The sequence below is a fragment of the Heloderma suspectum genome, chromosome 1, assembly GCF_057233095.1.
Source record: "Heloderma suspectum isolate Gila_16-S chromosome 1, 16-S_ref, whole genome shotgun sequence".
NCBI classification, from domain to species: Eukaryota; Metazoa; Chordata; class Lepidosauria; order Squamata; family Helodermatidae; genus Heloderma; species Heloderma suspectum.
This window is the reverse complement of record NC_139458.1, coordinates 269,677,603-269,704,094: the sequence shown is the minus strand read 5'-3', so window position 1 is coordinate 269,704,094 and position 26,492 is coordinate 269,677,603. Positions and strand designations below refer to the sequence as shown.

Here is a 26,492-nt window from a genome sequence, read left to right as displayed (position 1 = left end):
ACAATTAAGCTTGGTGCACCAGAAGTGACCCTTCCTGAATTGGTCTGACTCAGCAACAATTATCCATGCCTTGGTTACATCAAATTTAGACTTTAGCAATACGCCCTATGTGAGGCTACCCCTGAAGCGTGTCCAGAAGCTTCAAATGCAGCAACTAGGCTGCTAACCAGTACACAGTATTGGGTTCATATTATACCTGTCCTGAAAGACCTGAACTGGTTGCAGATTGCTTTCCGGGCTCAATTCAAGGTGTTGGTCTTAACCTTTAAAGCCTTAATCGGCTTAGGACCCGGCTTACTAAGGGGCTGCCTGCCTTGCTATGAACCTTCCCAAGTATTAAGGTCGGCAGGAGAGGCCCTTTTGAGGGAACCAATACCCACAGAGACTCCTGTGTTGCCCCCAAACTATGGAATGTGTTCCCTCAAGAATTATGATCCACCCTCACTCTCTTGGCATTTAGAAAGACACTTATGTTCAATGTAGCCTTTAAAAATATGTAGTTTTAATGTTTTAACTGTTTTTGATGTTCTTGTTTTTATTGTTGAAGAGTTTTATTGTTTTAAACTGTTGTACACTGCCTTGATGGCATTTCGGCAAATAAGGCAGCATATAAATGTTAAAAATAAATAAATCACATGTAGTGGGCATCTCTCAGTTGTGGTGCCCTCTTTGGAACACTTAACAAAAGAGTTCCTATCCCCCCCCCCCCCAGTATACTTTTTGTTAGTTTAATATGCTTTTATTTTGGAAAGTATTTGGCATACTACTGAGGTGCAGACAGCTGTTTTAAGTCTTCTGGCTGATGTTTTCACGACTGCAGTTTTATGGTGTATTTTTTTCTTCTTCACTGGGTTTTAATTTTTTTTTAAGTTTTCTACGTCACTTTGATATCAAACACAGAAAAGTGAATTTTGAATTATGTAAATAGGGTGTTTCAACCTGAAACCTAGCACTAAAGCCAGGATTAGTTTTAAGTTGCATCCAGTAAAATGCTGCCTCCACCCACATTCCAGCAGTGTTAATTACTACAGTCCCTGCAAGGTGATCTGAGTAGGTAACAGTGAAAATCTGCTGTCTTTGCTGCCTTTCCTAGTATGCTTCTGCCTTATCCTCCACTCTTCCTTTTTGGGTACGGATGTTCAACATCACTGACACACACCTTGTGCTTATCAGTTGGATTTAACTGAAGATGTGTGATAATTCTGGCAGGTGGCAAGGCAGGCCAGAGACAGGAAGGAGGCCTTCCATCTTCCACACACCCTGAAGATCTCCCCTGTTCGGACCCTGTGATCATGGAGATATTTTCCAGGGTACTTAATAGGAGCAGCCAGAGCAAACAGACAAAAACATGACTTGAGTGGTGTTGCTCTGTGGCAGCAGGCTGGGTGGGTGAGGAAACTTGAGATAAATAAAGATGGGAGAAACTGTGTCCCTCTTTTCCCTTAAAGGCGTATGCCTCTACAAGCTTCTTTCATAACCCACCATATGCAGCACGCAGAAGGACTCATTGTTGCTACTGCCAATTCACTGAGCCTGGAAACTCCCTGGGCCACATGGCTTCTCCCTTGTAGCCTCCCCTCCGAACAGCCCAAGACATCAGTTTTCGGCAAACGTTACCTAGAAGCAGATCTGACCAAGTGTTTATGGTTGTTTGGGGGAGTATGTAACTCAGTACTGGAGCTTGAGGGGGCACCTAGCTGATTCTGCCAATCTACCTAGCTACGTCCTATCTATATACTAGTTAGGGATCACTCTAATCCAGTCAGTGTCAGTTTCATATGTATTCAACTCTAAGTCTGTTCCCGCATCAATATGTGGGAGTTTTAAATTAAAAAAAAACATGAATCCATAGAAATTCATATTTAAATACTTAGTTAAATATGTTTCTGTATGCATTTTATCCTTAAAATACACATTACTTATGGGTTTTGCTGTTGAGAACTGCATTATAAAATTCTGAGAAGTGCTTGATCTGAAGGGTAACTGCATTCTGATCCATGTATTAGTCCAGAAAATGTGAATTAAGTCAGTTTGTTTAAAAATGTAGGCTGAATGAAATCCTTGTGCATTCCTAACACTAGTTACTGAGTGCTTTCTAATGTGCTTTCTGCTATCGATGAGACTTCTGAGTTAGCACGTTGCCCCAAAACTATTTTTCTGCAAGGGTCCCTACTAAGGTATTTATCAAAAGCAAGATAAGGATGTAATTGATTTAAGAACACTGAATAGGTTGTGTATTTTTGTGAATGTACACTCTTCCACTAATTTAAAAGCATATTAGCCCTGAAGCAATAGTTTTGGCATGTACCCAAGGCATGAACCCAAGGCTCCCATATACTAACAGAGTTTTGTGAAATCAGGGACTACCCCATTCACCTTCAAGGGCACATATTTATGTAGGAGCCTCTAATTATGTGGAGATCCACATGTAAACAGAGCCCCATAAAGCTCTGGAATGGGGAAACGTGGATTTATATATAATCATATACACAAAGCTAGATTCACAAAACATACCTAAAAATCCTTACTGGAGTGCTGCCTAAGAAAGCATTTGATAGACCGAGTAATTTCTTACCTGAAAATGTATTTCTTCTGAATCAGGTTCAATGATCTGCAACAATAATCTGCAACAATGGAATTGGGTAGTCAGTAACTGCTTCATACAGAACTCAAGTTTATGTATATACAAACACCCTGCTCAAACAACTGTTCCTTTACTGTCACAAGGTTGCACTTTCTCCTGGTTCCTTTTGGCCTTCTTGGGCACAATCCTATGGACTGTGCCCTCAGTATTTGGAAGCCCTCAAACTCAGACGCTTCCAAGATTGCTATGCACTGCCAGGCTGAAGCCAGCAAGGCGGGAGGAGCAATGGAGGCAATCTTTGCCTCCCCGTCCTCCAATCTTGGCTTTTTTCACTAGCTAGGCTTTTCAGCATGTTTAGCAAGGGTGCTTTGAAGGGGGAAGGAGGGAAGCAGGCTGGAAGAAGCTCAAGATAAACTGAATCCTGATCTCTCCCATCTCCTCTCATCCCTGCCCACCAGAATGCCCCCTTTTCCCCCTCTCCATGGTCGATTTTCCGACCTCAGAGAGGCAGCTGGTGTGGTTCTCTCCAAGCAGGCTGTGAGGGGGCAGGGCTTGGATCTCTGACCCCCCCTTTCAATGTTGGCGGTCTGTCTCTGACCTCAGACGAGGGAATCCAAGCCATCTTATGGTACCTGGGATGCTCGCCCAGGGACCATAGGATTGCTTTCTTAAAATCCTAATTATTATCAGTAAATGTCAGGATTTACCAAATTTATGACACTGTAACATATGTGTTACATATTCTTATAGAATATATAAGAATATATATATATATATATATATTCTTATAGAATATAGAAAGCACATTCTTAAGTTTATCAACAAATAGTAAGGGGTGTGTGTGTGTGTTGTGCCCAGGGAGATCTGAATGGATGGCTCTGAATAGCTTTTCAACCTGAAAGTATTAAGCATTCAAGATCTCTTTCAATATATTCATATATTCTAATTTTCAAAGCAAAACAAAACCTGTGTCTGCAGACAGAGTATAACTGAGACAACTTACAATGAAGTGTCTCTTAAAAGTATCACTATATTTGAACTTGCTATTAAGTGGGGCACTCCTGCTTTTGCTTGGCTCTAACTGGTGCTGTAAATGTGCAGCTCTAGTTTCATAGGAGGGAATCTAGAAAAGTCCCAAAGATGGATGGGTACTTGGTTACCATGAACAGAGTTGGCCTTATTTGCATGTAACGATGACATGATTCAAGTATGGGTTGAATCATGTGCTTTCATTGAATTGTGGGTTGTTATGTGCAAACCTTGCACTATGGTTTAACTATGGGTTGTTAAGCACAAACAACCCGGAATTCGCAACCCAACAACAAACCATGGGTTCTCTTTCTGGGTTACACATGGTTAACAACTAATAGTGAAATGATAGGGCAGGGTTTGTGCGTAACAACAGTCCATCATTCAACAACAGCCCGTACTCAACCTGTATTCAGCCCATACTCTGGGTTGTCATTACATGCGAACCAGGTCGAAAACTTACAGAATTAGGGAGACAGGAGAAATTAAGGGGCACTGAAGGTGGTTGTTTTTGTTTTGCTTTTTTCAAAGGGCTGGGAACGTGGATGAAGTATTGCGTGCTGAGACTTGATTGTAGAAGTCTGGGGATGGTTTGGGCTGGGTGGGGGGAGCGGGAATGGTGTAAAGCATTAATCATGCATATGAGCATGAGTGACCACAGATGTTTTAAAAGGCTCCTCTTCAACTGGATATAAGTGGGTGTGACAATCATAAAAAGCCATTCCTAAAAGTTTTCCCAAGGCTGTGCCAACCAATTCAGTCTCAAATACAGATATTCTATGTGCCATTTTCCTTACTGTTAAGTAGCTTCAGACTACTCTGCCTTCCCATGGGACCTTGCACAGAGAGAGCAGAAGAAAGTGAGAGCTGTACTTAGAGGGGTACAATCAGTGCTACACTGCCAGGCATAATTGTGCATGTGCGGTAGGTAGGGGGGAGCTTCTATTATTTATTCAATTCATTTTAGAAAATTTCTACCCCACCTTTTGGACCCCCAAAAGGCCCCTAAGGCAGTTTCCAGATTAAAAACACAAAAATACAGTAAAAATGTGATAAAAGCAAATACTATACGTTAATTAAGGCTGCAATCCTTCACTGAATAAATATTACTGAACTCAGTGAGACTTACTTCTGTGTAAAAATGCATTGGATTACCATGCACATCACTACAAAAACAGCATGAAAAGGGTATAAAATAACTGGGCCCATTTAAAAGATAATGCCATAGCAGGAGGTTAAAACAGATTATGAGTACAATGGTATACATGCCTGCTCAGATGTAAGCCCCAATGAGTTTAATTTAGGATTGTAGCCAAAAGGCACAGTGCAAGTTTAAAAGGCTTTGCTGCCTTTCTGAAACTTGAGAGAGGGAGCTAAGTAAACTTGTTTTAGGAGGGAGTTCCACAGTCAGGATACCACTAGTGAGAATCCCCACTCTCATGTAGCTCTCTCTTCATTTCAGAATGTTTAACTCTACACTAGGCATAAAACTGGCTGCTCTAGTCAATACTCGGGGGAAAAGCTGTAAAAGAAACAATCATGGAACCCGTTATAGTTTATAAAATATATAAGGGAGCAATCCTATGGCTGCTAGTCAGTGGCTAGATGGCCATAGGATATGTCAGTTTCTGGGAACCGACCTTCCCCTCTCCTGCGCTGCCTCATAGGCAGCGCGGAATGGCCCCGCATTCCGTGCTCGTAAGAGCAGCGCAGAGCGGTGTAAAAGGGGCATTCCCGGGGGTGGGTGGAAATGCTGGTACAACACATCCTATGTGTAATCCAGCCCCCACTCCGACTTCCCATGGCTAGACAGCCAAAATCGGAGGAGAGGAGATGATCCCCTCCGTGCTTCTCCTGCCCTGCACTGGATAGGCGGTCGCCTCCAAGTTCAGAGGCGGCCGCCTGTCCCCATAGGACTGCATCCTAACTGTACATAACATAAAATTAAAAACACAGGCCCTGCCCTCAGACTCACAATTTAAGAAATGGGGATGTGGACTGATCTTCCTATGAGGCTTCCAGTCAAAGGACTTTTAAAAAAGAGAATGGCAAAACTTCTGTTTTCTTTAAAAATAAGATCTCAGGATTTTATGTCCCTGAGATTACTGAGAGTCAGCCCTTTCTGCGGCAGTATTTCCCCAATTATGAGTTAAGTTAAGTTAAGCACTTCCTAATCTACAGACTATGATACCAATTATAAGAAGGATGTCCCCCACATTGCCACCCTGGCCACTTCTCAGAACTGAAGTAGTTCCAAAACAAGAAGGTCAGATTTGTATATGACAACTACCCCAATCTGATCCTGCCTGTCAGCATTTACTACAGAGAAAGCAATAGCAAAATCAGTGAAACTGGTTAGGAGCAGGACAGGCGAAATCTAGACTTATGTCAGTGGGGAAAAACAGGACACCAACATTTTCAAGTCATACTGCACTTTGCAAACCACAACAGTTCCTATCAATAATTTAATTTTTAAAAATCAAATCAGAATGTTTTATTTAAACTGATGTTGTGTTGTGTTTTGTTTTTTAAAATGTAAATACTATGGGCAGTATCCAACAGTGACCAGCCACATCTGGCCATCTGATTCTGTTGCGCAAGCAGCCCCTACTTCTTGAGCAACAGCTATTTAGCACTTTTAGAGGCAATGGCGAGAGGCCATGGGAATTGTAGGCCAAAACATCTGGAGGGACACAATTTGCTGATCCTGTCTTAAGGAAAAACTTGGTTAATATTAAAACTATCTGAATATAAGCATGTTAGCCCTACAGTAAATCTCTAAACTGAATCAGTGCCTTCTACCAAATAGACTTAGTTACAGAAGGTTTTTCTATGTAAATGAAAACCCAGTTTGATCATTACTCAAAAATGAGTAGTTACACTCTGCTTACAAACGCAGACATTTAATTCTCACCAGATGAAATAAACTGCTCTAGTCTGCTCAGTAGCTACCTACCAGACCTTGCTTCAACATATCAGCCATGGTGTGAAGGTCTGAGACCTACAGAGGCAAGGGAAAAGGTCAGGCCTAGAGGCCTGGGGTTTTTGTTGGGAGGGCATGAGAGGAGTAGTTTCATTCCCCCAGTTAAGTTTCATTTTCATTTGCCCAGTTAAGTTTCAGTTTCATTTCCCCAGTTAAGTTTCATTTCTTCAGGTTTGAAACAGTATTTTCGGTTTTGAGGGAGAGAGTATATAAAAAGAGAGAAAGAGCAGAGTCAGGGAGACCAGAGCCTGAAGAGGGAGCAGGAAGAAGCAGCCTGTAAATGTCTAAGGACACCTAGGGTAAAGCAACTTGTGTTTTGCAACTTTTATTTTCTCTTGATGCCTTTTGTATCACTCAGCTCTATTCTGTAAATACTGTAATTGTGATTTGCTTGCTTTAATTTACCAGTAAACTGTTTTGGTTAAACCCTGTGTCTAGGGGATGTGTCAATCACCCCACACCTTTAGCCTAAACCCCACATTACTGGAAAGGGAAAGGGAAAAGAAGGAAGGTGGGACCCTTAAGGAGGCAAGAGATCCTTAAGGAGTTGCTAAGGGGGTCCAGGACATAAGGGTGACCCTGACACATGGGCATCCCAGTTTTGTTTACTACTCTATTTCTGTGCGGGTGGGGATGGGCCAAGGCATAGTGAAGCAGAAAGGAGCAACACTGAAAAGGAGAAAATACAACACTGTCCAATGCATAAATCCCTGTATTTTTATACTGGATCTCATAAATGGTCATGGCTACTGATCATAAGAAAAACCCTATTTGGAAATATTTTAAGGACATCCCCTGTATAGTTAAAAGAAATAGTTTAAAACAGAGAGCATGCAAGATGTAAAAGTATGACCAATAGATACAAGGTCTGGTTGCAAGAATGAAACAACACTGTAAATAATACTCTAATTAGTTGTGCATTAAGTGGGCTGTAATCCTGGGAAGGGATCTCACGTGTCCTAGGATTTTTCAGATCTCCAGTTCTGAGGGCAGCAAGAGAGATCCACTCTCAGAGTGGGAGAGTGACCTGGGATACCTTCTCCCAGCCCCCACGGAAACCTCCACAGATCTTACCTCTCCAACAAAAGAAGTGGATAAGGTGACATCCTGTGGACATGCCTCCAATGGCCCCCTATAATGGTTGGGTAGTGGGGAGAACTACACCAGCCCTGGAGCTGACATAGTTCATTTCCTTCCCACTGACATCAATGAGCAACCCACCCCAAGCACCATTGTTTAGGATATATTTGAAGTAGTATCAATAGGAAACTTGATATAAATCACTGATTTAAAGGCCTTATTTCTTGCTGGTGTAAATAAGTCAGAGGTAGGGAACTTGTGGCCCTACAAATGTTGTTGAACTACAACTCCATTATCCTTGATAATTGAGCGTGCTGGCTAAGTTGTCCAGTGTAATCTGGACTTGTAATCCAATGTCATCTAGAAAGCCATGGGTTCCCTACCCCACCTTGATTTAAATCAATCAGCCCTGACTTCTAATATAGTTAAAATCTTAACTATTTCAGCAAAAATGAGTTGTGGAAGGTAAAGACTTTGTACACAGGAACATAGGAAGCTGCCTTATACCAAGTCAGACCTTTGGTCCATCTAGCCCAGTACTGTTGACACTGACTAGCAGGGGCATCTCTCCAGGGTTTCAGGCAGGAATCTTTCCGAGCCCTACCTTGGGATGCTGCCGGGGATGGAACCAGGGACATTCTACATGCAAAGCAGGAGCTCTAACACTAAGCAGCCACCCAGCAGAAGTAAGAGGAGCCATGCTGGATCAGACCAAGGGTCCATCTAGTCCAGCATTCTGTTCATACAGTGGCCAACCAGCTGCCCATGGGAAACTCACAAGCAGGCCATGAAGCAGCAACTGGTGTACCGAGGCATACTGCCTTTGATACTGGAGGTAGCATACAGCCATCGGGACTAGTAGCCACTGATAGCTGTATCCTCAATGGATACAAGAGTGCAGCTAACTGGTGTGATCTTACTTACCTCTATAGAGATTCTCCAAAGCCTCCTAGAGATCTAACAGAAGTGCGAAACCTGCCAATTTTAAATTCATAACATTAATTTATCATTATTCATTAATTTGTTAAGGAAATCCACTATAAGAACAATGCAGTTTAAATAATGTGTCCCACAGTTACATATAGACAAAGAAATATGATCAAGTTTTATTTGGTGTTTTAATTTTTAACTCAGAGGATGGGCTGATTAAGAGAATGGGAGTGCCCCATGTGGTCCCTACCCCTCCTTCCATGCAAATTGCCTCCTCCCCTCCCTTTTCAGCATTAGCCACAGTCAGCATTATGCCTGCACCAAGATCAATACTTCTCATGGTGAGCTTTAAACCAGCTTGACAACAGAGGTAGAATCTGGTTTATGAACCCTGGTTTAAGCTATGTTGGCTTAATATTTCTAGAGCTAGCATTGTCAAAAAACAAACAAACAAACAAACAAACAGTGCTGCCCTTGAACATGCAGCTTGCGTTCAAATTCTTGCTCAACTGTGAGTATTCTTATTTTTCATTCCAAGTTTTCCCTTCTATAAAATAGGAAAATGTATGGCAAAGCTGTAAGGATGGAAGAGATGGTAATTCTAATCTGAGGCCTCAGACACACTTAACATTCTACAGATAAGAAAGCTGTGCCCTTAGTTACATTGCCTCAGTCTACAAATCAGCTGTTTATTACTTACTAGCAAATGGACAGGGCTTCACATGGTCTGGAATAGCCCTTTGTTTGATACAGCGAAGCCTTCAAGCAAAGTTACATAGCTCTCAGAGTTGGACACATTGTGTGCACCCTGTCTGTGTAAAGACATGGCTGCCGCCACAGTGAACCCCTATAGCCCTCTGACGGAGTGGTCTGTTCACTCCATTCCCCTACAGGGGGCTGCCCCCCAGCAGGGAGAGGGGGCAGCTGTTTAACTTTGTCCCTCAGTCTAATCCCTCTTGGCTTCAAATCGTATAGATTGCAATGCTATGCACTGGGTAGGGAAGTCTACCGCCTAGTGACTGATGATGATACTGGTGGCTTCAAACACACGGACATATTCAATTAAATTTAAATTAGTAAATGCATTTTAAAAACAAAATAAGCCCAAGGTGCACACTGCTATAGTCCCCTTAGTATGCATGCCAAGTTTCACGTGTCTAGATTTCACAGTCTTGGCATTATGGCATGGACAGACAGTCATTCTGTTTTTTAAAAAATTATAGATTAAATTGTCCTGCAATGCTTGCAACTTGCAAATCTATTCCCTTAGTTTTTTATACATCATATTTGGATTTATGTATACAGCATGATCTACTCCCACCAGTGTCATTAAAGAAAGAAAGTTCTATTTAGAGTAAAATAATTCTCAAATATAAAATGGTAACACAGACACTCCAAGGAGAAAAAAAAGGAAAGGAGGGAAGTAATAAGGGGTAAGAAAGTGAGAGCTAAAATCTCAGAAGGGGAATGGGAGAGAATGGTGCAGGGATTATTGCATTAACAGTTAAATGAAATAACAATGTACTATATTATGAAATTCAGACAATATTTTAAGAAATATAGAACTGCAAGTGCACATCAGTTTTTCCCAACCAAGTGCCACAGTCTCTGTACTCAAAGCAGATGTGTTTCCTCTTACTTGGTCATTTCTCATGGTGAATCAGTGTTTCAGCTGTGGTAGCAAAGGGGACATCATCCTTTGCAATCATATAGCCAGCCTGAAACAGCCAAATTCTTTCATTGCCTTGATGGGCTAAGCTTGGCTGCCTTCATGAGAAAGAAGGGCCCTCCATCCAGAGCACAGTCGTTAAGCACAGGGTGCATAAAAATTGATATCCTATCTTTTTCCCAAACACACACAAAAGGATATTTTCATTTTTAAAGTTTCAATTATATAGTGTTTCATTTTAAAATAATAAAAATAACCCGGAACAGCATCCAACACTGCCCGTCTCTGAGTGCGGCCCACCACCACTTCCACTGTGTGAGCAGCCAGCCCTGCTGATTCTGTTCCACAAGACGTACCCACGAGACAGGTCAGTCGAGCTCCTTTATGCAAGCTCTGCCAACCCGCCCCATTTCAGAAAAACAAACATTTTTGCTTGTTTCGGGTTGCCCCGGAAAGCACTAAATCTCCATGATGCAAGCTGTGGCTGCCACTTGCACAACAATGGATACTGTCCCTGGTTTAAAATGAAACCTGAATTCAATGCAAACAGGTAACGTCTACATCTATAGTCCTTTAATTCTGAATCTGTAGGTCTCCATCAAAAGCATGGAGTAAAAGATTTGCTTTAAAAGGAAGACCAATGAGGAAAAATACCTGACTTCTGAGGTCAAGCATTAGAGAAGACATGTATGTCGTGTATTTTATTTGTTATTGTGGTCTTCCTCTTAATCCCAGAACTAACAAGGCATCACAGATACTAGGGTCCAGGAGACAACACCCTATTATTTCACCAGGATCATCCACTATACTCTTTTTTATGTCCTTTAACTACTGACAGTCTGCAAAGTGTTCAGTTAATTTTTATAATTACCAACCAGACAAGAAGGACATTTACTTTCCATTCCATGGAGAAATACTATTCAGCCCAGCATCATGCTTCTGGAAGGTTCTGTCTATGCAGCCTTCAACTACATGATCTTGCTTTGAGCCCTGGCATCTATATTGACAATTATGACGTTCACAATTGCCCCCTCTTGTCTACATCTACAGGCAGATATAATTCTGAAGCACATGGCACATGAAATTATAGTGCTGTAATGTTTTTAATTATGTATTATGTTTATCTTGTTTTTACCTTGCTATCTCATATTTTATTGTGAACCACTTAGGGAGTTTTAACAAGAGAGTAATCCTATGGCCCCTAGAGAGCATCTGAGGGGCCATAGGATTGTTTGGTTTCCTGGCTACAAAGTCAGAGATACGGCTCTGACCTGGATGCCAGGAAACCTTGCTCCCCACTCCCTCCTCCTTGTAGCCAGCAAGGAGAGAACTGTACTCTGCACTCAGAAATCAGAGCATGGAGGTGGGGGAAAGGGGCGTTCCTGGGGGCTGGGAGGAGACCGGGGTGGCTGCAGTACGCCATTTCCTTTGGCTGCACCAGGCTCCTTCCCTCCCCCTCTGAGCCACCACTGCTAGACAGGCAAAATCGGGAGAAATGCGGGGCAGCTGAAGCATGGAGTTCTCTCCTCTCATCTCGCCCTGCACTGGATACTTGGCAGCCTCCAAGTTCGGAGGCTGCTGACTATCTGGACAGGACTCTGCACCCTACATGGTATAGAAGTATCATAAGAAATAATACAGTAAATAAATGAATGATATGGCCATGGTTTTGCATTATGCTCTTTGCATCGATCCATCTGCTTCAATAAATACTCTAACTCAGCTCTAGCTTCTATGTGGACTTCCCCCATGACCACCACAACAGCCTAATCCTCACTATATCACTAAGAGCCTGTTCTTAGTATCAATAGCGACAAAAAAGAAGAAGAAAAACCCTTTCCAATATTAACAAGAGTCTTATTTTTCTAGCCACATATGTACGAACTACTGAGGGGCTAGTGTCCAAAGAGGTACTTCAGCTTCAACATGTATTATTATTTTTTACTTTTTTCTTCATGAAGCAGGTCCCCATGCCATATTACAAACTGCTTCTGAGATTCCTTGGAATTTCAAAAGTGGTCGGCAGTGTTGTAAGGCTGGGGGTGGAACAAATCCATAGCCCCCTTGGGTACACAGAACTTTGATGCATATTTTTTGTTTGTTCCTAGTCTATATATTCCAGCAAAAAGAGACAGACCGACAGACAGAAAGAGATACATGTTACAGTTTAAGTGACACCTAACAAATCCATTTAACTATAGATTAAAAGGTACTTTTAAAAAATCCAGTTCAGTACCTGCCACACCGCAGTCAACTGTATGTTCTAGGAGAAAAGCTTATTATACATGCCAAGTTTGAGCAATAATACTTTACAGTCAATTTAACTTAAGGCAATACACAGCTGTTGCTCTGGAAGTGTCCTGCTGTGGAAGAAATAATGAAGGCCATATGATCAGTCTTCCAGAATGCATTAAAAATTAAGCCATTAGAGGGGGGAAAAAGGACTGTGTAACAGAATGGTTGAAAACAACATAAACCATGGCTAGCAAGATAAAACAGACCACAGCAAGGCTCCTGTAAAATTTCTCATATAAAGTGTAGTCATCAGCTACTCTATCCCTTTCTTATCATGGTGACACGGTGAACAGTAGAATGGAAATAACCTCTCTTTCTCAAATATGGGATTTCCAATTCTACTGTCCAACCTCTCACTCATCATAACATCATATGGGGATATTACAACACAGTCTGCAGAAAGAAGCAGCATCTGGAACCTTTAACTAACATTAGCTGACACTGGAAGCTCATGTGGTCCAGAAGCTAGAATGTTGGACTTGTATCTACATTCACTCTATATATTATACAGGATGAGTCATAGGATTCTAGGCTATGCTTCTTCAGACTGCAGGCGAGTGGGTGCTTCTTGTTGTTGAAGGCCACCCACATAAATCTTTCTCCCTGTGTGAATGGAGAAGGATGCGCTAAACCTTTTTTCTTGATGTACCTCCCACCTCCAGTCAGAAGTGGTACAACCCAAGAACTCAGCCATCTCAGTCTACGATTTCACTGTTCACAACCTGTAGAAAGGCTACAGATGGTTCTAGCATTCCCTCTGTAAAAAGTGAATATACTGTCCAGCTTTTAATGTTTTTTGATATCGGGTTAAATCTGTCTCTGAGGTTTTAATGATAGCTTAGCTGTTAATTTGAATTGTGTTTTTGATGTTCCTTTCCTTTTTATATACTACATTGGGGGCCCTGTCTGAGTTGAAAGGCAGTATACTAGCTTACTAGTAATGTAAAGGAGCTGTAAAATGATTACTGATAATAACCCAGAGTTTCTTTGATGCCGTGTTAACATGAAATGTCAAGAAGTGCAAGACAAGATCCAGCCAAGGTCCTCAGCTGAAGTTACCTTTCCAAATTTCCACCACCAGCATACAAGCCAACATCACAGTGACATAATAAATTCACACTAATGGCAGATCCTTCTGTGCAGTCTGGACCAAATAATCTCAGCGGTCAATCTGTTGCTCATCCTGATCAATGCATGCCTGGAATTGCCAGCCATGCAGTTAACCTCTTGGTCAGGATAAGTAACAAAACATTCAAGGCAGGTTGCTCCTGTGACTCAGATACACATCCTGGTAGGCAAAGCAGGGATTCTCCCCCCACCCCCACGGCTGGCTTTACATAATTTCAGAAACATGGAAGGATTAAATTAGAGAACTCTGAATTATACTTCCACATTAGGATCATCTCCCAAGAACTGAAGGTTACTCTGGATTATTGATCAATAAGGAAATTCCATACAGCAGTATTGAAATTATTGTCAAATTTAAGGAAGTTTTCAAATGAGCTAATTGTTAAGTTTTTGTGACAACAGAAATGCAAATGCAATGAAATTAAGATTGAAGAAGTGCTGATAAAATGTTTTAAATTTTGTTTTTAGTTGTATTTATGCCAGTCCTTGACTGTAATAAATCTTTAATTTCTAGTGGAGCCATCCAGTGCTACAAATTAAGGATTATATTAAGTCAAAGCTAATCATCATTTTACTACAGACAAAAAGACTGTATAAGAAAAACTGTGGATTCCCACTAATAAAACTGTAGACAAACTGAGAGAAATGCATCCCCTGCAGCGCAGGGACTACTAAGGTTAATTATACAGAAATTAAGTTGCAAATCCTGGCCTAAAAACCACTATTAAGCCTCCTGAAATGAGACAGTGTTTTGATCTTGTGGGTTTTTTTCACTATATAAGTCACATGGCAATGCTTTTTTCCTATTATGGGCAAAAAGCTGAAGGAAGCCAGCACAGCTCCAAAAACTGCTCACTTCAGACACATGAATTAAAAACCCTGCAAGTTGTCATGCAAGTCACCCTTTCCCACCTCAATGAGTACATGCACACACATCCTGAAACAAAAAGAAAAAATAACTCCATTATTGTCTTCTCAAACGTACACCAAGTTATATTTCTACATATTTGCTCCTTAATAATCTGAAACAGAAAATACGACTTTAAAAACAAGTAGCATATTCAAATATGTTATATGCATTTACCTTCTTTTAAATTCATATTGTGTAAGTGTGATCACGGCTTTATCATTAGTACATACATCTTGTTCTTCCAAACAGATGTACTGACAGACTGCCATGAAACAGCAATAAAAAGGCATACTTGCATAATCTGCCACTTACAATTCCACAGATTTCTACAGATGTCCTATAATGTTTCAGCATCTGCCTCCCACTACCAATCTGCTAAAGGCTGCTCTTGTTCAGAAAAAAGATAGTTTAACACAACCAGAAAAATAGCTTGATTTGATATTTTTAAAACTGGCCAGCACATCCACACAGATAGTCTGATCCCATTCTTTCTGTTATCAAAGACACCCAGATATGACTTATTTATTATTTAGAAAATGCCATACATCTGCATGATGCCTTAAAGCACGGGTGGGTAGATTTCAGGATCCACTTTGTTTTTTTACTAGTACCCTGAGATCCACCAGGTGAAAAATAGTGGCTAATGAGGAGGAATATTCTAAATCCCTATTGTGACCCCTGTAGTAATGGCCTAGCTAAATTAAGAAAAATACAGCAGCCTTTATACGGTGGTTGGAGTTAACAGCCAAAGCAGCCATTACTTTGAAGATTTAGCTAGCAGCTACATTCCCCCCCCCCCGCCGCCATTTTTACTCTACGCAAGGTACAGGGGGATCAATTCAGATCTGAACTCTATCAGGGGAAGTAGAGGACTTTAACCCTCTCCCCCATCCCACTAGGGGGCCAATCCAGATTAGGGACTGCTCCTGAAATTGATATTGCAAAACAATGATCCATTTGCTTTATGGATCACTATTTTGAAATAGAAATTGTAGGCACAAGATAAAAAGTTAATGTCCTTCCACTCTCATTCCAGGGTCCTGATTTGGATTGGGGGGCCCTGCGCCTACTCTAGAGTAAAATGGGGTACACACAGCTGCAATGTCTTTCAAGTAGTGTCTGCTCTGGCCTTGAGAAATCTAGCAGAAATGAAAAGTTCTTGACTGTTAAATTCCTCCTAAGTAGCTCAAAGAAGAATGTTATTCCATCAATCCTATGAGAGATACAATGACATGCTCAAGGCCCATCTGTGAGCTTCACAGCCTTGCATGGGCTTGAACCTGGGTTTCCTAAGGTCAAACTCAACACTCTAACCTAGGTCTATATACCTTAAAACTTACCAAGCCAAGTGTAGGATAACCGTAGGGTGGCCATGCACCCTCTTTTACAGAGGACAGACCTCTATTTGAAGGACTGCCAGGGGAGTGTCCTCTACTCAAAGACATCCTCTGTTTCAAGGGCTGTCCTGTCTGCCCTGTCCAATCCCAGTTTAAAGATAAAGAACCATAAGGACTGTTGCCAAACAACCAACAGTTAGGACGTGAACAGCAGAATGAACAAGCAGACACATGGGCCATGGAGTCAGTCTTCTGCACTATGATGATGTGTACTGTATTTGTATTTAACAATTACTTCTAAATTTGCATCTATACCGATAAATAAGCATATGCTAATCTCATGCAAATTACTATCCCCTTTTGTCCTCTTTTTTGGCGATGCGGTTCCTCTTTTTGGTAATTCGTAAGTGGCCACCCTACCCACCAGCTATGCATCACGGTCTGCTAGGGATGTTTTAAGCCTCTTTTTGTTGCTGTGTGTAGGACTGCTAAAGGAGGGGAGTATCAAGGCAGCAATACACTGCTGTTGAGCTGTGATCAGCTTTAGCGGATTGTGCATGCCTAGTTCAGCCACTATACCACACTGACCCTCACATGGATACACATTGTCTAGGTAATATACCAAGGAACGTATGGTCTGAAGTTAATATACATGTACAGACTTATTTCATCCAGTAGAACTATGTATGAAATTTACATCTGGAAGTACACATAATTAATAGCCTAATGAGTTATGTGTGCATATTGAGAAGTAAGTCCTACTAAATTCAATGAGGATTACGTTTGGGTAAATGCATGTAGGATTGGAGTCATAGTTACCCAACATATGACTTAAGAAAAACCAGGACTTACTAGTCTTGGAGAAATCTCATTACTAAATCATCTTGAGGCCAATTCATGTATTATCACCAGTGCTGTTTAGCTTTTTTTTTTTTTTTTTTTTTAGTGTAAATCAGGGGCAAGCAACTTGTGGCCTTCCAGATGTTTTGGCCTACAACTCCCATGATCCCTCACCATTAGCTATGCTGACTAGGGCTGATGGGAGTTGTAAGCCAAAACAGCTGCAGGGCCATTAGTTGCCCACCCTTGGTGTAAATTGTAAGCTGTCAGGGATTCAAAAAATCTTAAATTGCATAGTTCCTATCTAAAGAGCTTGAAGTCTTTTACCCAAATACTAAACACAGTTACCTGGAACTAAGTGCCATTGAGTTTAATAAAACTTGTACCCCACCCTCCCACGGAATCAAGGGCTGAAGTCAGACAGACAGAAATCAAGGCTGAGAAAGGAGACAGAGGGGTTTATTTATTTAAAATGTACATACTGCCACTGAGTTATAAATATTTTCTAATGAAATTTACAGTATTGCCCAATGAAATTTATTTTATTGAGAAAATTATAAACCGCCTTTCAAATACAGTATTTTTACAAGGTGGCAAAGAAGTGATGATAAATAACATGCATAAACAGTAAAACAAGAATAAGAAACAAGAATAATAATTCCTCAAAAGAGAAGTACACTTGCATCATTTCAGCCAGCCATTCTGTCATAAGATCTACAAACAGATCCACTAAGAACATCATACAACAACAAAAACCTCTGACCTGCCGTGTTAACCAAAAGCAGTCTGAAATAAAAATGTCTTTTGGGCCCAGCTAAAAGTAAATGGTCTGGTCTCAAGAGGACATGATTCACTGCAACAAGATCTACCATATTCAGAAATGGTTGTAGCTTGGCATATCAGCATAAACTTATTGAGCTTCCACAGATAGTGCTCAGGACCCAGAAACTTAGCCTTTCAGAGGGAGTTCAACTGCATCCAGAACTAGTTGAACACCTCTACACGAGGCTTTTATTGCACTCTCGTGATTGGTCACTCATGGAGGTTTACAGGTCCTTTACATGACACTGTCAACCTCCAGGGCAACTCCCATGCTTTCTGACCTTTATCCTGCTTTTTAAATGACTGGAGATAACTAGATAAGGAACATTAATCCTATATATTGGCTGTGTGTAATTGCGCAGTTCCACTATAACTTCAGTGCCATCTAGTGGCTCTAAAATGAAACATATAGAACTTGCTGAGAAAGGAACTCCCCAATTCGAAGCATGTGTCCACCTGTGTAAACAAATCGATCTTAATCCCAGAAAGAATCTTTGCAGAAGCCCCAGTAAGGATGCAGGATTTTAGCCTCATGTGGTGAAGCTCAGAGCAACTGGCTGCCCCACCAACAGTACTGGTCTCCTCTTGTTCACCCTCATCCATCCCAAAACTGCCTCTAGACACCAGCTCAACAGTTTCCACAGGCTCCCCGAGATTAGTATGTGGAAATGAGAGCTAGAGTTACATACTGTTGACACTGTAACGTACTTTTATATCCTACTTTTCTACTAAAAGTACCCAGTCTGGTATACAATATAATCATAAAAACAATAAAAATGGAAGTACAAACAAGCAAACAAAGAATTTCTAAAAGCAATAACAAACTACAGCTAACGCTTAAAACAAAGCAAATCACAAACCTAGTGGCAGCAATAAAAGATGCTATTCATTAAAACTTCCAATAACAAAACTAGGGGCAGAATCCAGCCCTGCCCTTGCACGTGTGGCCAAGACCATTTCCTGTCTGCAAGCAGCCCCTACAATTTGCAGAATGGCAATGCAGCTCCTCTGGGGGCAAGCCCTGAAACTAGCAAAACCCCTAGTTTCTGGAAGGGGCAGGTCAGCAGAGCTCATTTTCTCTTATTTGGGGGGGCTTGCTGTTCTGCTTTTGGACTGGAAATGGTAGGGGCCACATTTGGACCAGAAACGGCATGGCTGGCCACATGCAGACCAAAATCAGGGGGGCTGGCCACACATGCAAGGGCAGGGATGGATTCTGTCCTAGGTGTTATATATTAAAAGCCCACTGAAATAAAAGATACACATAGAGGGAGCTTTAGCCATTTGAACTGGGAGGGCAGTCTAGTGTTGCAGCATCACCCTCACGAAGGCTCTGTCCCTTGTGCTCACTCGCCAAATGTCCCGGGATGGCACCAAGGAGAAAGCCTCTGACACTGATCTTAATTCCTGGACAGATCTATATGGGAGCAAGAAGCCCCATAAAACAAGTAAAATGATAACCATCATCACAAGCAATGAAAATGTGGAGGGGGGTGCCCTGAAAGGCAGGGTATACATTTGTTTATATATTAAATAAATAAACCAAGGGTACTTTCAGAAGAGGACTCCTAGCGCTATGATCATTATCACTGTCATTACCACTATTATTATTTCAATTTATGAGACACCCTATGTGGCTGAAGCTCTCAGTGATGTACATAATAAAAACAAGAACAATAAAAACAAGGTTAAAACCAAGAATAAAACACATTAAAAAGTATTATTTTGAATGCAGCAACAAACATTCAGCATTTAAATTCAGTGCTACCAATTAAATGACTATATGCACCTATTCTGTATATTACTCCCTAATGGATTTCTTGTGGAAACAAAAACTATGGACAAACATGGAAAACATGGGAGGGTTACAAATGGAAGGCGTTCTCACCTGGACTCCCCATAAAATTCCATGTTTGAGGCAAGATAAAAGCCTCATCTGGAAGCAACCCCAAAAGCAAACAAACAAACCAGCTGATGTCAATGCAGAAGAGGGTTTTCAGGGCAAATTAAGAGATGTGTAAGTACTATAGTGACAGCCAAACTAATGCAGAAGAAGATCTGTGAACAGAATCTTCCATGTTTAGGGACAATTTGGATAGGGACTGGAGATCACGTGGATAGGGACAGCAGCACTGGAGGAGGCAGAGTTTAAAAGCCTTCCCAAATCTGGTGCCCCCCAGGTGTTTTGGACTTAGCTCCCATCAGCCACAGCCAGCATGGCAAATGGTCAGGAATGCTGGGAGTTATAGTCCAAAATATATGGATGGAACCAGGTTGGGGAAAGCTGGCTTAACCCTTTATCCCTGTGCCATTTCCCAGTTGAAATGCTTCTTCAACACCCAAAGCTGCTATCTGCCCTGCGAGGGAAAACATACAAATGCTAGAGAGAAAGGGTGGCCATTCTGGGCATAAGGAGAAATGAAGCAGGAGGATTAAAGTCAAGAGTGGAAGACAACACCAAAAAGGGTGTGATAACACAGACCAGGTAAACAAGGAATAAATGGAATTCACAATAAAGATAGTAATGAGCTGAGAGGTGGAGTAACTTAAATGCAACATGAAGAAAGAGGGGGGGAAAGGGAACTCAATAACCAGATAACATCCCCCCACCCCCAGCAAAAAAAGTTCACTCAACCCATGGAATCACTGATGTGAAGTCAAACTCAATCCTTTATATCACAAAAATATACTGAACGGAACACCTGAATATATAAAATATATGGTATATTCTCAAAATGAGTATAGAAACGGAAAAGTTACAAATTCCCCTAGCATTCTAAATTTATATAAAACAACAGATGACAAGTATCCACTCAAGAAGGAACTGGAGCCTTTACCTGAACTATTCAATGATTTTAAACCTCCTAGAGTTTCAGACAATGCTGAGACGTAAATGCGGCATTTCAAAGCCCACGAGAACAACCAACCCACACAGATTCATGTAGTATATTATTTATGGCCCAAAACAAAAGAACCACCGATTTTTGCAAAGCTCCTCTTGCTTGAAGGTAATCCATACTTTACCAAAGGTAAGAGCTAAGGAGTCAAAACCTCTCTCCCACCTCCATTTGGGTATTAGGCAGTATCTGCCACCACCTTTTCAAAAGTCTTGCATCTGCTCTTCAAGCCTGTTCAGCAGTTAACAGCTATGTGGGGAATTATTTCTACTAATTATTCACACAGTATTATTCATGCAATTAGGGCTCTGCAGTGCTAAATCAAGGGCTGCTTTACATGAAACTTGTTACAACATGGAGATTAATCTCCTTGTCAGAAGGAGTGCACTTTAATGTTTGAATGGTGGCAAGAGAGTCATTTTGGCTGGATAGTACGTGATCCACAGGAAGCTTCTGAATCCATGTTATGCATGCAGCATGGACCTGAAGGAAGAAAAAGGATGACACACATCCAATGTGCTGAGCTGAAAACAGGCCCTAATTGCATTGCTTCCACTTCCATGAATTTGGTCACTGCAATGTTGCTGACAGCCTGACTATGGAGGGGGAGCCGAGGCAGCCCACCAGCTGAGTAAAGTGGATAGCACAGCAGATGGCACGAGCAGCCACCAACCTGGGGGGTGGCTGGCAGTCAGTCCCATGGAAGACTATCCTCTATGCCCTTTGCAGATTCCTCCATGGAATTTACAGCGAGCCCATCCATGCCTCCTCCCTCCTAAACTATGGCCCCTGCCTAATGCTAAGTGCCAGTCATGCCATTATGAATAGCAAAACATAATCACTTGAACCAACCAACCTACGTATGTACATGTCAGAAAATTACTTTGCTATGAGGGAGGCAAAAACCCACAACTCACATCTGCCAAGTCAGGGGCCTGGTAAAATTCCTTTCCAGCTCCATCAGCCAGTAACCAAAGAAAGCACTTCTATTAAACTTTAATAAATAATGGGTGGGGAGGATGAAAATACACCCTGGGCCGCTGTCTAGACTGGGGCCATTCTTTAGGCCCAGGCATGGACAGTCTTCAATCCAGGCCATCCTGTTGGTCCCACCCCTGCTGAGCTGGGATGTTGTTGCTGGCTGTGCTGTCTGTCAAAGCTGCATTGCAGCTGCCAAGGACTGCACTGTCCACAAGTTTCATTTGTTCTATGCCTTACACCAGGAGTCCCCAACCTTTTTGGGTTGGTGGGTACATTTGAAATTGTGAGTGTTGTGAGCACTCTCACAAATGGCTGCTATGGTGGGTGTGGCCTTTCACAAACCACCCATTTCCAAGAAGGCAAGCTGGTGGGCCTACTACAAAAGTATATTGCCCAAATATTTAAGTACAAGGCAAAGCTCCAAAACATAAAACCACTCTTATGAATCCAAATAAAGATGGAGCTCAAGAGCAGAACTTCACTTTGCAGCATGCAAAGCACAAGGGGTAGGGAACCTGGTAGGCACCAAAAAAGGCATACATGGGCACATTGGTACCCCCACAGGAACCATGTTGGATGCCACACACACACACACACACACACACAGAAAGAGAGAGCACAATAACTAATAACTGTGCTTCTTGCAGCCAGAGTGACTCATGATGCCAAAGGAACATGGTCTGAGAAACTACAGAAAAACTGAAGGACAAGGAGATGGAGAAAAACATACAGAAGACAATTTTCTACCTGGAAATAAGGGCAGGAAGAAAAGAATGTAAGGAAGTTTCTAACATGTTTTTTGAGATTTGGCTTAAAAGATGAGGACAATGCAACAAAACACAAGAAGAAAAGGTAGTCACAAAGTATGTATCAGTCAAGTCAGATTGGAAAAGAGAAGGCTCTATGGCAAGTGTTGCCCACGGAGTTGTGGGTGTACCACTGGAGGTCTTAGCAAGGATATAAAAATATATAAGGGTGCAATCCTATTTATATTTAGACAGAAATAAGTCCTACAACTCCCAGCATTCCACCCTAAGAAAATTAAAATGTAGAGCAGAGGTAGGCAACCTAGTACCTTCCAGTTTTTTCTTATACAACAAGTCCTATAAGCCCCAGACAAAATGGCCAATGGTCAGAGGTTATCGGAACATAACATCTAGAGGGCACCAGCTTGCCTACTCCTCATGTAAGGCAAGGAAGGTCACAAAGAAACCTTTAAAAGTTGAGGGGAAAAATACCTTGCACTGGGTTTGAAAACACAAGAGAAGATAGTAAAGAGAACTAGGGAGGCATCTGACAATCTTAGAGCTATGGAGGATAAGTTTTCTCATGCACTATTTAATCCAACTAGCTCCATACACATACTTTTCTGTATGTGTATGGAGCCTTCTGGCCTTCTTCCATGTCCCCAAACCTCTTGTTTAAGATTTCCCCTAGCAATATCCACTCCTCTTCTCCTTTGACAGATGGACAAACTATATCTTTAAAACATAACATGTATTTGTAAAACACACACATACACACACTTTAAAAATATACACTACAAAAATAAAGCCTTGCCAGCAAGCCACTAACTGGTTTCCCAAATGGATGTTGCTGTAAGAGAGCAATCCTACTCATATGTATTCTCAAAGTAAGTCTTTAAATTATTATTATTATTATTATTATTATTGTGTTTTTAATTACATGTTTATAGTATTATCAATAGTATAGTTCAACTGGACTTACTCCAAGGTAAGTGTATAGGATTGGCGGCCTCAGGGAAAATGCAACACTTCGTGGGATCAGAAGAAGCCTTGTAATTTTCTTGCCTGTCCATTTAAAAGTGTTCCACTCCCAGTAAGAAGCACTACCAGATCAACAGGCTCACAATGCATCATAGGGTACAACCATTTCAAAGCCCATTACGTACAGCAGTAATGCCAGCTTAAAAGTATACAGATGCTAACATGCTGTCCAACATGACAGAAGACTTTTACTCACACATTACTGCTTTAGTCACTGACCCATTTATTTCAATTTCTATCTTCCTGACCCATCCTTTTAGCTCAGGGCAGGTTTAAAAACTAACTACAGCATGCTTTGAATGTTCCAGCATGACCTCTCTTCTCTCTGGTCCTCGGTGCTAATTCACATATGAATGTGCTGAACTTGTTATCTCATCTTTCGATGAGTCATAGCTGAACACTATTTTGATCCAAATATAGTTGAGTCAAGCTCTGCCTGTGGTTTTAATTTGTAATAGTTCATTCACATGTGCAAACTATCTTTCAAGATGCTCAAATCACTGAGCCACGAACATGTGCTGTGTGAACTCGTAAACAGTTCTTGATAAAAGTGAGAGGGCAACTTGCCTTTAAATATATTAAGGAGAAATTAGAACAATCTTCTTGATCAGGTCAAAAGTCCATCTAGTTCAGAACCTTGTTCTCACAGTGGCCAAGCAGATGTTTCCAGAAAGCCCATAACCTGGACATTAAGGGAACTGGTATTCAGCAGGGCCAGCCCTACCATTAGGCAGAGTGAGGCGGCGGATGCTTCAGGCGGCAGATGCTGGGGGACAGGGAGCGGAGGGGTCAGGACTGAGCTATGTATGTCATGTGGCCTGCCCTGTGTCCACTAAACATGCCTGCTGCCCTCAAGTACAGTGGAAGCTCCTTGCCCATTGCCAGTGTTAAAATAAGATTGAACTGCCAGTCTGGTCAGTTTCTGTACATTGAAGGAGAGGAGGTTTATCTTCTCTGCCTCAGGCAACAAAATGTCTTGGGCCTGCCCTGGTATTAATGGCCTTTTAAAGTGGCCATTGCCACATCTTGTGGCAATCAACTTGATACATGAATTACATGATGCAAAAGGTACTTTTGTTCCTTTGTCTTGGATTTATCGCCAATTAACTTAATTGAAACAAAAGTCTTAATATTACGAAAAAGATTCTCACTCCTTTATTCTTCTCTTTCTCTCCACCAATCATAATTTTATAAACCTGTCAGCCTTTTTTAAAATTTGGGGCTTCTTAGTTCACTGGCCTTTTCTCATAGAAAAGGTGCTCCAACCACGTGATCAGTTTCATTGTCTTTTCCTGTCCCCTTCCAAGCTCTTTGGGACAATTTTTTAAATTTGCACAGAATTTTGCAGATGTGACTGCACAATAGATTTATTCAAGGGCATTACAACATTGCCCATTTTATTTCCAATCCTTTCCTAATAAACATTAGCCTGGAATTTGCCTTGTTTGTCATCATGGCACACTGAACTGATATTTTCACAGAGCTATCCACCACAACCCCAAATTGTCTTCTGATTTTTTTTAAATAATAGTGTTTATAATAGTATTTATATGGTGTTTGAATGCTCAGAGTATTTCACATACATTATCTCAGTAATCCTCACAACACCTCAGTAAGGTAGATCAGTATTATTTACTATCCTCCTAATGCAAAAGGGGGCTGAGAGATAGCGGTTTGTCTAAGGCCACCATGTGACCTGGTTCGCATGAAATGAGAAATCACCATAGGTGAATTTCCCTGTGAGGCTTCTTGCCATGGTGGTGACTCCCATTTTGAATATTCAAGCTACAGTGGCAGGCCACCGTAGCTTGTCATTATGTGTGAACCCAGTGAGGGTGTGTTGCTGGGGTGGTTAACAAGCCACTTGCAACCCTAATACAGCCCATGGGTGCTCGGTGGCTTGTCAACCACCCCAACAATCCACCCTTGCCAAATTCATGTTACAACAAGCTGCAACGCACCCCCACCACAGCTTGAAAATTCAAAATGGCAGCCACCGCCACAATGTGAAACCCCGCAGGGGAATTCACACACGGTGGCTTCTCATTTTGTGCGAACCAGGTCAGTAAGTCATTGGCTAAGATGAGATCTCAAGCAGGCACCTCCAAATTACCGACTCAGGTTGCAATCATATGCATGCTTACTTGAGAGTAAATACCATTGTACTCAGCAGAACTTATTTCTGCGTAGATAACCGTAAAGTTGCACTGTCTCTTAGCCACTACACTGCACCAGTTTATGCATGTTCTAGATATGCTCAAAGTTTCGAGTAAGACAGTAGATACAGAGAAAGGATTGCGTTTTTCACCAGCCTTGTTGTCATTTCCAAGCACTGTCACATAGCTGCCTCTGCTCCTTAAACAGCCAAATTTTTCATATTTCTTTAATGAATAAATAGCATCCTTTCCATGCTGCCTGTTGAAGAACATAAGAAGAGTCCTGCCATTCCAGACTAAAGGTCTCTCTAGTCCAGCATTCTGTTTCTGCAATGGTCAGATGCCGACGGGAAGCCCACAAGTGGGACACGACAGCGATAGCACTCTTCTGCTTATGTTTCCCAGCAAATGATATTCAGGTGCATACTTCCTGTGATACTGGAAACATACCTCCTCTGATACTGGAGGCACTATTTCTTGATTTTATTCATTTAAATTATTTTTAGGCCACCTTTAAGAGTGGAACCCTTAACATATAGCCATTATGACTAATACCCATTGATAACTTTATCTTCTATGAATTTGTCTAATCTCCCTTTAAAGCCATCCCACCACATCTTGTGGTAGTGAATTCCATAGATTTGACTACACGCTGTGTAAGGAAGTACTTCCTTTTATCTGTCCTGAATCTCCCACCATTCACCTTCATTACAAGAAAATTCTCATACTCCCATGATAAAAGTATGCTTCAATAGTTTTCACCACATCTATTTTGTATTTCTTGCCTGTGTTGTAAACATGGCTCTCACAATCTCCATTACAAGGATTACTTAGAAGTCCCATACTGAAGGCTTAGAGCAGTGCTGCAAAAAAACTCCACATAAAAAGGATGACAGGTTATGTTGCTTTCTTCTGCAGGGGAAAAACAGGAAATACACTCCTTTGAACATCTGATAGTTGTTGTTGTTGTTGTTGTTATTATTATTTATATGGACATTTTCCTTCCCAACTTTGCTACATATGCAGATAAATCTATGCCTTATATCCCATGCCTGGAATAGAGT

The 26,492-nt window shown here is 41.5% G+C and overlaps 1 protein-coding gene across 3 annotated transcripts in view; it reads right to left on the bottom strand.

Annotated features, from left to right (window-relative positions):
- CYRIA (CYFIP related Rac1 interactor A) overlaps positions 1-26,492 on the bottom strand; it is a 79,097-nt gene that overhangs the window by 40,948 nt on the left and 11,657 nt on the right. For all 3 annotated transcript variants that reach the window (XM_084826588.1, XM_084826590.1, XM_084826589.1), the window contains exons 2-3: positions 8,601-8,651; positions 2,576-2,624 (exon numbers count right to left, since the gene is read on the bottom strand). The gene's annotated coding sequence lies outside the window, so the exon portion shown is untranslated. The remainder of the gene's footprint in view (positions 1-2,575; positions 2,625-8,600; positions 8,652-26,492) is intronic.